The sequence below is a fragment of the Canis lupus genome, chromosome 25 (genome assembly GCF_011100685.1).
Source record: "Canis lupus familiaris isolate Mischka breed German Shepherd chromosome 25, alternate assembly UU_Cfam_GSD_1.0, whole genome shotgun sequence".
Lineage (NCBI taxonomy): Eukaryota > Metazoa > Chordata > Mammalia > Carnivora > Canidae > Canis > Canis lupus.
Genome location: NC_049246.1, coordinates 16,347,184 through 16,363,347, shown reverse-complemented (window position 1 = coordinate 16,363,347; position 16,164 = coordinate 16,347,184). Strand labels below are relative to the sequence as shown.

The following is a 16,164-nucleotide window of genomic DNA, read 5'->3' as shown; positions in this document are numbered from 1 at the left end:
ACATGTTATGGCTTCTTTCATGAGCTAAGTTTTTTTTTTTTTTTTAAGATTTTATTCATCCGTTCATGAGAGACACACACACACACACAGAGGCAGAGACACAGGCAGAGGGAGAAGCAGGCCCCATGCAGGGAGCCTGACCTGGGACTTGATCCCAGGTCCCCAGGATCACGCCCCAGGCTGAAACTGCTGAGCCTCTGGGGCTGCCCTTGTTTTTTATTTTTAAATATTTTATTTATTTATTCATGAGAGACACAGAGAGAGGCAGAGACATAGGCAGAGGGAGAAGCAGGCTCCATGCAGGGACCCTGATGTAGGATGTGATCCCAGGACCCCAGGAGCACATCCTGAGCTGAAGCCGACGCTCAACCACTGAGGCACCCAATGTGGCCCTCATGAGCTAAGTTTTAATGTGGTCAGGGAACAGAAGAACTACTGATATAAACCCTGACACAAAACGTAATATTTTGGATGTAGTATATTAGATTTCATAGCCAAGTTAGTGCATTCTCCAATGCTTTTGGAGCCACCAACTACTGCTCATGATAAACTGTTTTGTTCTTGCGTAATTTTTACTGTCACTCTACCCAGGATGACAATTCCACCCAGTAACATTGCTATTTTATAAAAATTGTTCTATAAAACAGTACTCTATACAATATTGTGCACAGTACTGTCCTCCTGGTTTCCAAGACTTGAATTGTCATTGACTCTTTTAGATTTGATGTTGAATTGTATTATATTCTCACATCTAATGTGGGAGAGTGAAATCATGATCATTAAATAAAAATTTAATAAAATAAAATAAAAATAAAATAAATTAATAAAATTTATTAAAAATAAAAATAAAAATTATTTTTTAAATTAAAATTAAATAAATTAAACTTAGACCTGCATTCTATAATCTACAATCTAACCTTCAGTGAAGATAATTTTAAATGAATGCAAATCAACAGAAGTTAATTTCACCTCTTCCAAGTCCAGGTGGTACAATGGCCAGTGGATCTCAATTTTCAGGGCACATGTTGCTTGAGTTGTCAGCACCTGTGAGTCGTGTGTGGTGGCCTCTGGCTTTGCAGTGACCCACATCAGGACACCGGTGGAAGGTGTTAGCCGTTGAAACACATTTAATCTGAGTTCCTGTGCTAAACTCAGATCCATGGGGTCTGATGGGTCAGCTGAACTTTGTTTTTTCAAAACAGTGTCCTTAATTGTAGTGTGTCTTTCCTCTGAGCAGTAGAAACTCCAGACATCCATAAATAGTTTCTTACATCAAATCCTTAGTTTTGAATTCTAGAGACATCTTTCCACATCAAAGTATGGGGCAGCATTAGCCATAGACCCAGAGCACTTAGACCCTACAGGGACTTCGTAGGAAGAGTAAGTGAGAGTTTAATACCCAGGGGTAGGGTGGAAGGTTGAAGAGAGGTCTGAGTGGCAGCCACAGCAGCTTCCTCCTCCGCATCAGTGGTCTCTGGACTCTGGCTTGGCTTCCCTTTGTGCTCAAAATTAACATTAACTGCTGCTCAGAGCACAGGTAACTTAGAAGGGACTTTTAGAAACTAGGAAGAGAGCAACTTGAATTTAGCTACTGGGCACATTTAAGATGCATTTCCCAATGCAGGAAATCATTGCCTTTTTTCTATTCAGAAACATGGCAAAAAATGATTTTAGGATATGAGTTTAAAAGACTACAACCATTCTTTTTCTGCATAGAATTAGGGAATGAGGGATTGGAACCTATAAATTTGGAGATGATGTGGGGCTGTGCGAAGATTACAGACACTGGAGTTCAACATGAGTGGGGCAGATGTGATTTATGCTCATGTGCTTTTTATGGTCATTTGCATTATCACAGAGGAGACCAGCTCTATTTCCTTGGTTATAAAATGATTACACTTCGGAGGTAGTAAAATTAAGTGCCTCTCTTTTCCATATTTGGATTATTAGTGCAAATTACATCTGTTCAATTTTGATGAAACAACTTTACCCCTAATTTTGGACAGATCCCCTAATACACCTGTGTGAAGGAAGCTCCAAAGCAGCAGTTCTCAAAGGAAAGCTCAAAGAAGTACATCTAACATCATAACCAAACACCAAGTTTTACCTACAAAAAACTTACACTTAATATACTTAACTAAGTATTATTCTATTTTCTATTTTACTCTCTTCAAATGCACTGAAGAGACATTGCCATGAGGCACTAACTTGATTTCATAGCCTACTAATAGTCCATGATACATAATTTGAACCCTCCAAAAGATGTTCTTTTCCTGACTCTACACTCTGTATTGATGGCTTGGGTTGAAACTCTTGGTTTAACCAAGTAGCCCTAGAGACTGTGTAGGGGCATGAGTAGCAGAGACTGGTCAACATGGGCTGCTTCTCTGTGAGTTCAACCACAGTTATGCACTTGGACTCGTAGTAAGAGACATTAAAGCCCTGCTGCCCCCTTTATACTCAAGAAAGTGTCTCTGCGCAACCTTTGATGATGAGCAGCAGGAGATAGCTGCTCTCCAGGGGAGCCCACGAGTGCCATGTGCATTTATGAGACAGTTACCTTGGCCATGCTACTTCTCCAAATGAGAAATGTTCTCTGCCTGCAGAAGTGAGTTACAACCTTTGCATGGTCATGTTCTTGCCCCGAGTCTGTCCATACACTAATATGGAGCAGTAGAAAGTCTCAACTCCATACTCTGCTGCCATCTCCACTGAAAACTTGAATTTTGGTCTTTTTTTTTTTTAATTTTGGTCTAATTGTTTGCAGTTTCCTTGCTACCTGCCCTTTGCCCTGCACTTTAGCTAGCTGGAATTGACCTCTGGAATGAGTGGACCTCCGACATTTTCTCTGATTACCCACACTTGGCCTCAGAGAATTTTATGTTGCTTTATGTGACCCTGTCTGCTCCATCACTGAATTTTTGGAATTATGCCAACATTAATTTCTTAGGCCATTGTTTAATTTTTATTTAGCATTGGGATAAAACATTTTACTCTGATGATAACACATAGCACTGCACAGGGGCCACAAGCCAGTGTTCTATGCTTTCTCCAAGAATTGCTATCATTAATAGTCTTCCTGCCAGCATGGATGCAAACATGCCCATGGATGCTTTGGCAACTGCAGGTGAGTCTCCCATACAGAGACTTGTTTTCACGATGTGGAGTCTCTCTTACACCATGACAACCACTGGCCCCGTGTGCATGTGTTTTACTAGATGGCAAGGAAAGGATGGTCCTTCGGGTCAATGCAGTGTTCTTTGAGAAAGTCTTCAGAAGTCTGCATGAATTTCAAACCCACGTGGTGGGATCCCTTATGCTGAAAATCCTAGATGATGTTTACCATGAGTCCGCACTGACTTTCATCAGGTTTGATGATGATAAAGAGGCCCTCGCTACTAGCCATGGTTCACTTCACCTGTTGTTGCTCCAACTCCAGCTGCTGCTTGGGCCCCACATGGTCCCCAGCACCCACCGGCTAGCATTGCTGGTCATCTCTGCTCCCAAAGGACAAGCAGTGACCCAGCTGCCAATACTGGGAAGTTGTACAGTTAATAGGTATTTGTCCTATCATTTCTGCCAAGAAAATAAGCATGAGCAATAAGTAATACTGTTGTAAGCTTTACTTAGGGCTCCTGTAAGAGCTCAACTGAGTATGTTTTCCTATATTACTGATGAAGTATGAGATTGATAGCCATCAGCAATGTCAAAGCAGCATTCTTGCTCTCAGGGACCATTTTTTGGTTGTTGTATATGATCATCTGCAAGAATGTGTATAGTTTTTGATTGTAGGAGGCAGGTAAGAGGTAATGGAATGATAAAGGGGGAAAACATTGGGTTAACTTTCATGCTTGTTAGAACAAGGACCATCATTATTGTCATCACCACCATCATCACCACCATCATCATCTTCAATAACTTACATTGATTGTCTCTCTATTATAGAAATTCAGTCTAATCAAAGATGAAATAAATGACTTTGAATGCCTCTGTAGCCCAAAAGTTTATAATGAATAAAATTCCCAAGTCCATTTTGGTTCATCTTACATTTTCAAGCCACCCAACACTACCACCAGTTTTTATTTTGATTAATGCCAGCACAAACAGACAAAACTCTTTTTATGGTTTGATTTTTTATATTTTACACTTTGGCTTGATGTCACATCTGTGGCATCTTCATCTCTGCTGTCCGCTTCACAGCACATGGGGATCCTCTTACAGTCTGTGGGGTTATCAGCCGAGTCCCTGGGGGCCCTGCTTCATTAGGCTCATGCTCCCTTGGGCAGCATTTTCTTCTGAAAATTTTACCCTGAAGTCACCTTTGCCCAGAGATGTGGCTGCTGTGGTTGCCTGTGTTTGTGAAGCCGTGTGACTATGAAGAGAGTCATTCAGGTCGAGCCCAGGGCCAAAAGACAAAAATACTTGTTGATCGGCATGGCACCAACTGTTTGCTATAAATGCAGACCTGAGTGTTGGGGCACATCTCTGGAGGCCCCTAATGGGGATGTGGATTTCCAAGAGGAGAAGAGGGACTGGGAAACTCTGATCCAGACTCGGTGGCTGGTTACTAGTCAGTATGGGAGCATTTCAGTACTCTGGTGTGCACTCCTGGTACGGCCTTCCTACCACCTACCAGCTGCATGGATCCACTTGGATCAAGCCCGTTGCAATCACTGCTTTGTTTCTGGCATCAATACAGGCAAGGACATTTTTCATGCCTAAGTATGCTAAATGCTAAACACCACTGCTGGGAGATATGTTAAGCCAATTCTGATTCCGGGATTAGTTTTTAGGTTTCCTCCCAAATGACATAGACTGATATGATTGTTATTTTTCTCAGCAGCGTCCAGGCTTAAGTGGGAGGGATGGACAACCAAAGAAAACATTGAAATCTTTGACCTGCCCTTTAACAAAGGTCTCACTGATGTGATATTGATTCTGGGTTAACAAGAAAAATCCACTTTCTTCTACTTTTTTGAGTCTCAGTTATCTCATTATTGAAATGAAGTCATGGTGGATCTTATCAGAATATTTTTTTTTTTCTGGTGAATTGCGGACTTCTTTTACTGAAAGGAGACTTGCAAAAATGGAAGCAATTCTTCTGAAGAGGTCCTATGTATGAATCAGTACTTAGACCCGGTGCCTGAAGGGACCGGTCTGGCCATAGGATCACTCATCCTTCCCGGAGTCGGGCCACCAGTACAGCCCCAGCGCGGGTGAGGACAGCCCTGCTGGCTCTGCTAACCCTCTCTCATCAGCCTTGTTGTAGTTACAAGCTGAGCAGGGCTCTCCCACAGCAGCAGCTGAGACTTTCTGGCCTGCGCTCTGTCTCCTGGCTGCTTGGCTTGGAAAGTGGCCACTGTCACTTCGTTTACCTATAACATCCATCCCAAGCTTGTGCAGCAGGGCAGGGGAAGGAGATCCTCAGGCACAGCCAGACAGGGCATTCAGGGCAGCACCTAGATCAGACCTTCAGGGGAAGAGAGGAAACATTTGAGTCTCATGTGAGATGTGTTTAGAGAATATCTATGCCTTTTGCTTCCTAGCACAGATTTTTCTTAGTGTTGCTTAATAATATCATTTAAACTTCCCACTTTGGGGAACTTTAAACGTCAAACATAACAAAGCTAGAGAGAATAGACTAATGGACCCCTGTGTGCCCATCACCTAGCTCTTGTTGTCAATGAACTAGGGCCAGTCTTGTTTTGCATAATATTCCTCACCTAGGCAAATACTCAAAATGAGGATATTTTCAAAAGAACTGATTTGATCTAGGGATGATTTGGTGGAGTGAATCTATCATAGTGAGAATCCATAAAGGTGTGTCGTTGAGTGAGGCTGTCATGTGAAGGAGGCCAAGAACATGTGCATTTGAGGACCACAAAAAGAACAAATTGTGGGTTAATGAAGATTTTAATATTCAAATAACAAGAACTTTCAAACAATGTCATTGGGTTGAGTAAGAGCATGAGGGGAAAATAAGAAGGAAGAACACAGCTGACTCTGGAAAAATAAAATGTTATTAAAAAAAACAAAACAAAACAGACAAAACATCCACAAGTGGTACAAACAAAAAGAGGGTGGAATTAAAAAGACATACATAGCCGCTGATGGATATGGACGTGGATATATTTGAGTGTAACGCATAACATCCAGCTAGAAGCCAGCAGGTAAAGATAAATTCTCAGGGAACAATAAATTTTAGTCCCATGGGCTGAAATCTGTAAACACTGACTGTTTTTTTTCTCCTGGAGGCTGGCCATGACCATAATCTCCAGGGAGAAATGTGTCCCCAAGCCAATTGGTCTCTTTTCTATGTGACATCCCATTGGGTATTTGGTTCGAATATTTCTGATTTTGTTGTTGTGGAATTGGTTTTTATTTTAGTTGGTGTGATGTTGATATTTTCAGAAAAAAAAAAAAAACCTTTTCTTAACGTAGAAGAAATTGCATTCTCTTGGGCATTTTTACTCTGTCTTCAGGATATGTCTTGAAACATATCCATAATTCGATGAACACTAAAGTCTCACTAATACCTTTATTCATTCAATAAATAGTCATTTATTGTCTATCACGTGTAAGATGCCAGTGGAGGCAGTGAGGTGTATGAGCCTCTTTGTCACCCGAGGGGGTTGCAGACAGCTCTGGGGGCAGGCAGCTGCCGGTCTAGGCAGTATGGGATCAGTGGTGCCCATCCCTACGGTGTTGGTGCTCAGGATGGGATGGTCCACTTGGCTGTGGTCGGTGGTGTCGGGGCACTGAGGCACATATACTGGGCATCTGGCAGAGGGGCAGCAGACAGTATGAGCCCACCTATGGAGGAGGACTCCTGAATCCAAATTCCAGCTCTGTATTTACTGATCATATGAATCTTGGACATGTTATCTTCTCTTTACTTTCCTTTCCTTATCTAGGATGCTCCCAGATGCGCCTGCCTCTGGGAGTGGTCGTGAGTGAGAGTGTGATGAGGCCCAAGGAAGTGATCACTGGTGTCATCACTCTGTTTTGGCCCAGTGGGACCAGTAGCCTTGTGACCAGGGGGACTCAGGACCAGCCTGTAGGTGCCCCGAGTCATGGCAGGGGAACACAGGCTACCAGGAAGCAGGGGGGGCGATGGCTGAGCTAAGTCCTCGAGAGCATGGGAAACACGGTTCAGAGAGGGAGGATGCTGGCTCCCATGAACCCGGCAGCAAGTGAAGACTGGTGGGTTCATGGAGTGGAGTACGTGGTCCTGAAGGAGTAAAGGAAGCAGGCAGGAAGCAGTGCTGTCCTGAAGGGACCTGGCATCTCCCTGTCAGGGACCAAAGAAACCTTGGCTTGCTGCATTTGAATCCCAGACTTGTGGACCTTGCAAGTCATCTGTTCTTCCTCTCACAGATGGAAAAGGTTGGAGAGGTGGAGTGCCAAACCCAAGGCCACACAGCTGGTTAGGAGGGAGGCCAGCACTTGAACCTGGTTTTCTGCCTCCTAGCTCCCAACCTTCTTCCTCAGTTGGTGGCTTTGTGTAGGTAATGAAATAATAGGCACACACGAAGCACCTAGCCCCTGCAAAGTAGCTGGCTGTTCCCTTCTGGACAAAGAAGGAAAGAATCCAGGCCGAGGGATAAATTGCTTCAGGGCTGTCATTGTGCATAGTGACTCAGGCTGTTACTTTATATCCAACCTTCTTGTAAGGTCAGGGAATGACAAGACATTATTCACTCTTTGATGTTTGCTAAGCAAATATAAAGTTTGCATGTTGGCCTGCACCCAGTTTTCAGTTTGAGAACTTTCCAGTTGCAGTTTTTGGAGTCGTGGATGAGGTTAAGAGATAGACAGCTGCGATAAGAAAGGGTATATCAGACGTATGCACAACGAACTGTGTTTTAATTGCATCGAAAAATGCTTTTGCCCTGATGTGTTTTGGTTAATGCCTTCCACGGCATTTGTAAAGAGGCTGTAAACAGAAACCCCATAATGGAGCAGTCTTTAAAATAGGTGTCTATTCTTGGTTGGAAGAACTTCAGAAGTGTGCTTCCTTATTAAAGAAAGACTGCGTGCTTTTCTGCTTTGAAGAAAATGACTGCAGATTTATGGAACTCATGACAATCAGAAGCCAGGCATTGGCACAGAGTTAAGACTGATTGGGAGGTTAAGTGACTTACATTAACATGGAAAGAAATGCCTCTTTTTGGAACACTGCTTTCTATTTATTTCTAGCAGATAATTTGACTTGCAGCAGTGTATCAAAGGCTTAGCCTGCTCCTTGTTTTGTTGGCTTGTATCCTTTCCGTTCTTTTCTACTTCAGGATGGAATTTTGAGTTGATCTAAACCTAAGAAATTACTAAACATGAAGCTAAGGAGAAATGTTGCCTGGCACTCTAATCCTTCTAGGGGGCAAGGAGGAAAGAAGTGAGGAGAGAGGGCTTCTTTCCTTAGGCTTCTTGGGCCATGACTCAGCCAAGAGAATGAGTGAGTTACTCACTTTCTCTTTGCCATAGTTTTCCCATTTGTGAAACAATTTTAATAATACCTGGGACTGTGGGCTGTGAAATAATTTTATCCCCTCAGGAAAAAAAAAAGAGCTATCAAACTATGACATGATTAAGTAATACATAGCTTTTGATTTATACTAATATGCCAAGTTTCTTGCAATATTTTTTTGGCCAGCTTTCTGAAAGAAATAATTTGATTTTCACAATTACATCGGCTGCCCAGCCCATGATGAATGAGCACAATGGCTATGTGACTCAACAGAACACAAATTCTTCTCCAGTGTGATGGTTCTTATTGTTCGAAGCAACTAAATATGTAGATGACTGTGTTCAGCTTCACTATTTTTTTTTCTTTTGTTTTCGGTCTTGTCTCATCAGATACGCATTCCAAGAAATTACCTTAAGATTTGTTTCACCATTAAAGCGACATTCCCAGCTGTGCTCCAATCAACTGGATAAAAGCAGAGAAGCCATCAGAAGTTGTTCCTGGTTGACTATCACCTTTCAAAGTATGTGTATGTGGGAAAAAGTCCTCATCCCTCTCCGACTATTGTTAAAAATAAGTAATGATGTATTATAAGATGCTTTTCATGCCAGAGGGTTCCGAAATGTTTTGCAACTGTGCATATAAACAGGAATTACTTCACCAGCCACTGAAATGTGGCCACCTCTTGGACAAAATGTGGCAGCTGTTTAATAATGCATAGCAACATTCCAAAACAGTCGAGGCTTGGAAATGAGGGGCAAACTTGCATCCAACTAAAATCACCTGGGAAATTTCCTGGGCTGAGTTGTGCTGTGTTGGGAAGGATCTTTTGTAACCACAAGAGGCCAGGACATTAGTTTTATGTCTCCCTAGGAAATTCAGCTCCATTCTGTTTAGTGCTGGCTCATGGTCACCTGCTAAATCATCCAGATCCCAGACCGCAAAATGATGGACATTCCTCTGAAGTGTGGCCAGTTTTCCACACTGGCTGATGGAAGAGGCTGGGCAGTGTGGAGAGGTGGCCTTGGATGAGGATCATGGTGACCTGACCCCTGCAACAATATTTGGAACTGTTAATGGCCCAGGGTGATAGAAGAGAAAGCTGTGACCAGTTCTTCCTGGTCACTATAAAATATGTTCTCTGACTTCAGAGATATTTACCACAAACTCATCAACATTGAGTCTACTCTGTGCTTCAGTGTACCAATGTGCCGTAGTATGTCAAAGAAGATCTAGAAGAGCCTCTTTTTGGATCACAATTTCATTAGCAAAAATAGCTTCTCCTTTAGGCAGAACAAGAACTCAATTTACAAGTGGATTAATCTTTTCCAGATAGGTTTAATTTAGGGAGAAGCCACACTCCTGACCACTTGTATTCCCTCATGCCTTTGTTTTCCCAGTTTAGTGTGATTATTTTTATGGCTAAAAGAGAGGGATGAACACTACATAGTAAAACCCATAGCAAAAGAGAGGCAGTGAGGGCAGTCTCACAGGAAATTACAGCTGTACACACATTCATGAAAAAAGAAGAAAGATCTCAAATGAATAACCTAGTTTTTAGGTTATTAGGTGATTCTTTGGAAAGATCAATAAAGTTGAGAAACTTTAGCTAGGTGAGTAAAAAGAGAGAGCAATAAAGAGAGAGAGAGAGAGAGAGCAAATAAGAGTGGCAGGGACTTGTTTCATTCTTAGGCACTGGATGGTACCAGGCTGGTCTCTTGATTCATCTGGAACTGAGAGCCTTTGTAGGATTCTCTTAGAAGATGGGGGGTGGTGGAGGGTCCAACGTCATTCCCGCAAGGCTGCATAATACAGGTCAGATAAGACAGTATGTATCACACCTCAGTTATTCTTCTATGAACAAAAAGGGAATCATAAACATCGAAGGCAATCTTACAGTGGAAGAGAGAAATCTGGAGCTGGGCTGGAGGGTGGAGGGTTTAGTAAAATCAGGAGGAACCGATGGTGGTGGGATGACCTTTAGAGAATGATTGTCTAACCAAACTCTTGGCTCACAGCTCTTGCTGGTGAATCCATTCCTTTCCTTGCCCTGAATCACTCCCTGGGACCAGCAGTCTTGTCTTCTCAAAAGCAGGCGTCAGGGCTGTTGTTCTAATTCACCATATCCTGGTGACAGTTCTGATTCTCCATGGAGAATTCCACTTTCCTAAATAGGTCCAAATTAAATATTGACTTTACTAATTTTAAGTCATTTTGCCCATAGACAAATGTGCTTTCCTAAGGTCATTTTGAAGAAATGTTTTTGCTCAATCATGAGGATGCTACTCTTACTATGTGAGATTTCATGGACATGAGCAAAAGACATGCCTGTAGCATCCCTCCCTGGTGGATGGACAAAGTCCTGGGCCCTGGAAACACTATCCTTGATCAACACTGAAGAAAGTGCTGGACTGTTATGGGTGTGTCAAATTGTGTCTGCTTTGTTAAGGTGATCCTCTTTCCTTCCTTGCAACATCGGATCCTTCTCTGAGTTCTGATGCTTTGTCTTGTCTTCCCCAGCCCTGATTGGGAAGAACAGCACTTCTCCCTGGGCCATTAGTAGAGACTCCTGATTTCTTTTTTTATTTAATCCCACCTGATCCAGTGCCAGAGACTTATTTCTACACAGGTGGCAAGGTAGTCCAGTTCCAGAAGGGCTCCCCACTGACCACAGAGTGGACACCAGAAGTCAGCCCCTGCCATTCGAGAAGCACTGCAGTCTAGGGAGGACCTACTTTTCTAGACTCCTGTCCTGATCTTCAACTCCCTCCTCAACACCATGTGACCAAGCCATGCAAGACTCGTGATTTCCTGAACTTGCTACCTTTTCCTTTTGTGTCTTCATGTGATCCCAGCTCTGACTGGTATCTTAGCTGCGGTTTCATGAGGGACACTGAGCCAGAGCCACCTGGCTAAGTTGTTTCTGGATTCCTGGCCCACAGCACTGGGATAAATGAATGTCATTGTTTTAAGCTGCTACTTGGGGGAAATTTGTCACAGGGCAATGGATTCCCCTCTCGGCCTGCTATTGTTATACATGAGAAGAAGGATACAAGCAACCACTCCCTTGTTGCTCAGAGTAGGCCAACCTGTGAGCACAACTGCTATGACAGAACAGCCCTCGCCACACTTGACAACATGAGCTTTGTGTTGACCTTCAACCAATGTGTACCTGCGTTCAACCGATGGGTATTTAGAGGTGCTGTGCTCTCATCAAATTTGGGGAATGGACAGATGCAAATGAAAAGAGATAGGACCTGCATGAGTCACGAGGTGGAGGAAGCAGAAGCAACTGCGGGCTTTGCTGAGCGAAATGCATCTGTAGTGTCTGAATGGCTTTTCTGCTTCTCTCTGTCAGAAAGGACAGCAGAGTGGAGAGAAGATGGGTATTTTGAGACAAGGGCGGCTATTTTGAAAGTCCTCACAAACAATAGAATGTGTTCATGTTTGTGTGGTTTGTGTGGTAGCCCAAGAGGCCAGGGCACTGAGAGGTCTGATGGGAGCCAAGGCTTGGGTTTTCCACCCAGCCATCTGACTACTGCCCTGTGTCAGTCTGTGAAGCCATCTCAGGAAGAACAACTGAGGAAGGCAGCGAAGCCCCGGAGTTTATAGCCTCTTGTCTGTGACCTGCAAGCCCACATGGGAACATGGTCCTCGGTGCACTGCATCATCTGTCTTCTCCCCCTGTTGCCCCTTTCCTGCCACCATTACCGGGGTCCTCAGGTCTGGCAGTTACTGGGTGCCTGCCCAGTATGTTCCCGGGGTTCACGCCTTTCCTGATCTATGAAGATGTGAGTACAGGAGGGAATCTTTACACACCTTCTCTAACACCTTACTCAACATGTTTTCTCACCTGGGAGCATTAATACTGTAAGCCTGTCCTCCATGGAAAGAGACGATTCTCAACAGTGTATAAAGAAATCTGGATTTTATTCTGAAGGTGATGTGAAGACCTCAGCAGATGGCATAACAGGATTATTGCTCTGGTATGCTAGTGGGGTGTGATTAGAGGGGGATGAGACTGGAACTTGGGTGGGGGGATCAATTAGGAAGTGTGATACAGTAATCCCTGGGAGGGATGCCCAGGGCCTGACCTAAAGCGCAGGCTGGAAGCAGGGGTACCTGGCAACTGCCTATGCTTCCTGTGCAAAGTGACTGAAGTTGTTGTGATTGGGATCTTCCTCTGCCATTTGGTGATTGTTTGTGAAATGCCCACATTGCAGGTGCTGTGCTGTGCTGGTGAGAACTGGTGCTGCTCAGGCCCTGGTTCTGCCCTCAAGGGGCTCACAGGGGCTTGCTGGGAGACATTCCTGCCAATGTGGGCAAAGCAAGCTCCCTTGAATGGTAATTATGCATTTCACGCAGGCTTAATAAGATAGTAGACATATGAAGTAAAAGCAGGATAATTACTTAAAATTGAGGCAAGACATTTCTTTATATCCTAGGTATTAATGGTTAGTGATAGTGTCTTTTAAGACCTTCTCTCTTTGAGTCATTTTTAATACACCAACCTTAGTCAAGGCAGGAAAAAAAAAAAAAAGGTTGCAATAGTAGTATCTTCTGTTCAACCAACCCACCTCAATGGTCTCTTCCAGAAATATTTTTTTTCCACAGTCAGCACAAGTACAGTAAGCACTTATGCAGTATTTTTTTTTTTTTAATATTCAGGACACTTTATACTTACTAATTACTAAACAACAAGTACCACAACTCCCCACCCCCAACCCCCTGGAAAAAGAAAAAAGAAAAGAAATAAAAGAATTTGTTTCATTTCTTGGATAGGAACACTTGATCTCTTTTTGTGTGAGTTTTATAGGATTTCCCTTCTTCAGCTTTGTTGTATGAGTATATATCATTTTTCTGGGTTGGACTGGCTGGGAAGGGAGGCTGAGGGAGCTGCTGGCATGGCTGGCATGGATGATAATGGATCTGTGGCAGGGAGGCAATCTCTCTTGACCTGGGCTAAGCTGAAGACCTGTGTGTGCTGGCACCCAGGCAGGCCTGTCCCCAAGCTCTGGGCCTGGTTTCCTGCTGTGAGCTGTGGCCTGGGGCAGGAGCTGAGCTGGGCTGGGCTCTCAGCCATGACTCAGCACCTCTCACAGGACCACCCCTGACCACAAACCAGGCTCAGTAATGGGTTGACTGACTGACTCAATAAAAAGATGAAAAACTTTCTCTTTCTGCATCCCTCTTGCAGGAGAGGCATGTGGGGGTGTGTGTGCTAAAAATTGCTGTTCTTATAATGGTAGGCATGACCATAATGATAACAGGAGTTCTTCAGGAGCCATAGTAAGGAAAGAGAAAGAACCAAGTACCCTCGTTTATCCCAGGGATTTTATGAAAGCTCTGGTTTGTAGGTCCTGCCTCTCCTCGGACACAGCTGCTCCTGGATGAGCACTAAAGGATCCCTAGAATTAGACTTCCAACCACTTTTCGGGACTCAGCTTCCATTAACTTTCTATAAGAGCCTCCTTCATCCGCTCCCCTTTCCCTTCCAGCTCTGAACCTTTGGCCACTTCACTCCCCAGGCTCACAACGCTCTTTCACTTCCTTCCTTATCCTTTGGAATCCTTCTACCACCTCATGGACTCTCCTGGTTATCACAGTGAATTCAAGCAAAGTATTTAGCATGAGACTTGGCCTATAGTATAAGCCTTGGCTCTCACTGGGCCCTGCAGTCATGGTAGTCGCGGAAAAGGCTCAGTCAGCAGGAATTCACACAGAATAATGAGCTGCTCAAATAAGAACTTCATTCTCACTCCTCCGCGCTCAGAATCATTTCTGTTGTTTCAGCATAGTCAGGTCTAAAGATGACTGACGAAGCTAGTCATTCCTTAGACGAAATGTATTTTGGTGATTCCTGGTTTGTTTTTTTAAGAAGTTTTTATTTTTTGAAGATTGCCCAGGCTTTAGAAATATTTTTCTTCATTGCGTTTCTGTGAGGCTTGAATTGGTGTGTGTGTGTGTCTTCACTCACTGTAAATCCCCAGATTCTTTGAGGTTCTGATGACGTGAGAGCCAGACTCCAATCGCCTCCCTGAGATCACAGTCTAAATGTGGGTTCTTGGAATTCTCTTTTTTTGGAGCTTAAAACTGAAGATCTCCAATGAAAGAAAACATAATTTTAAATTCTCTCAATGTGTTTTTATAGATATAGATTCTTTATGTAATTTGTAAATCGCTTTGATAGGTGTTATACATATTCTTAACTTTCAGGTCATCAGTCTAAATGTCATAGAGTGTCTTGTTACTTTTCTTCATTTTATGGGTGGGTAGGTGAGTATTTGGGTATAAAGGTGGTGAATTCAAAAGTAGAAGTTGCAAGTGATGAACATTTTCTTAAGTAGAAGTTGCAAGTGATGAACATTTTCTTAAGTAGAAGTTGCAAGTGATGAACATTTTCTTAAATTTGAGAAGGGGCTGAGTGAGCCAGGTTTAACAAAACCAGACTTGTTCTAACAACAACAACAACAAAAAAGCCTGTAGAAGACAGAGAAACCAGGTGGTAAGTTCTGGAAAGATGGGGAGAATACCCCCCAGTTCTAATATTTCTTTCCTCCTCCCTCTTCCTCTTCTTCTTCTTTTTCTTCTTCTTCTTCTTCTTTTTTTTTTTTTTTTTTCTGTTCTTGGTGAAGTGAAGGGAGAGGCAGCAAAGACCAAAATGGCTTGCTTCCTTTAGAAACACTGCTCATCCATCCAACTGACATCATGGGAGGAAATCTCCCTGCCTATTTTTGGGGTGGTAATTCAAACCTAAGTGTAAGAACTGAAACCCTCTTCCACTTTGTAAGGTCACCAAGAGCTATTGTGCAAATCACTAGCTCTCTGGAGGTTTTCAAGGAGTTGTTTGTCTTTCTAACAACAACCCCCATAAATCAGTCGTACCACTGGAGTGTCCTCAGCCATCAGAATTAAGTGTGAGCTTTCCCATCACTGGGAATCAATCAAAATCAACCAAGAGGATCAGATGGTAAGGTGGTGAAATCACAGTCGAAGTGGGGGCGAATAGAAAATCTGAGCCTGGGTGGGGCCTCTGGTTCCCCTTTGTGAATATACTCTCTCCACAGAAGCTGGGGGTGTGTTTTCACTTCCTATTATTTTAGTAGGTCATCATTCTGTGCGAGTGAGTGCTGACCTTCCCCAGTGTCATCACCAAAGTACCTCTGCATCAGGACACTGTGAACAGCTTTGGTTTTAGAAGAAGGATGCTGACTCTGATTTGTTTGTTTGTTAGGTTAAGCGTCATCTGACTTTCATGAGATGGTGACAGTGGATGGAAAGTGAAAAACTGAGATGCCTGGGTGGCTCAGTGGTTGAGCGTCTGCCTTTGGCTCAGGTCATGATCCCGGGGTCCTGGGACTGAGTTCCACATCGGGGCCCCCAGAGGGAGAAGCAGTCTTGCTTCTATGTCTCTGCCTTTCTCTCTCTCCCTGTCTCTCATGAAGAAATAAATAAAACCTTAAAAAAAAAAATAAAGAAAGTGAAAAACAGTTCAACAACTGGAGCTGCGTTTTCTAATAGGTGAGAGAGGGTGTGAAGGGGATTTATTTTCCTCAAATGAATGAATTAGTATCTTTGGCTGATTCTTTGGGGTGATGGAAATAAACTCAGGACACCCCTTCTTTATCTGGATAGAGCTACTGTTGTATGTCCATTATGAAAGATGAGCCATGGTCACCAATCTATTTCCACTTTACACTCAT

At 43.3% G+C, this 16,164-nt stretch overlaps 1 long non-coding RNA gene across 1 annotated transcript in view; it reads right to left on the bottom strand.

The window, feature by feature from the left end:
* Nucleotides 1-5,050: 5,050 nt before the first annotated feature.
* LOC111092322 overlaps nt 5,051-16,164 on the bottom strand; it is a 16,555-nt gene continuing 5,441 nt past the window's right edge. The window contains exon 2 of the long non-coding RNA XR_005378472.1: nt 5,051-5,470. This is a non-coding gene — a long non-coding RNA (uncharacterized LOC111092322). The remainder of the gene's footprint in view (nt 5,471-16,164) is intronic.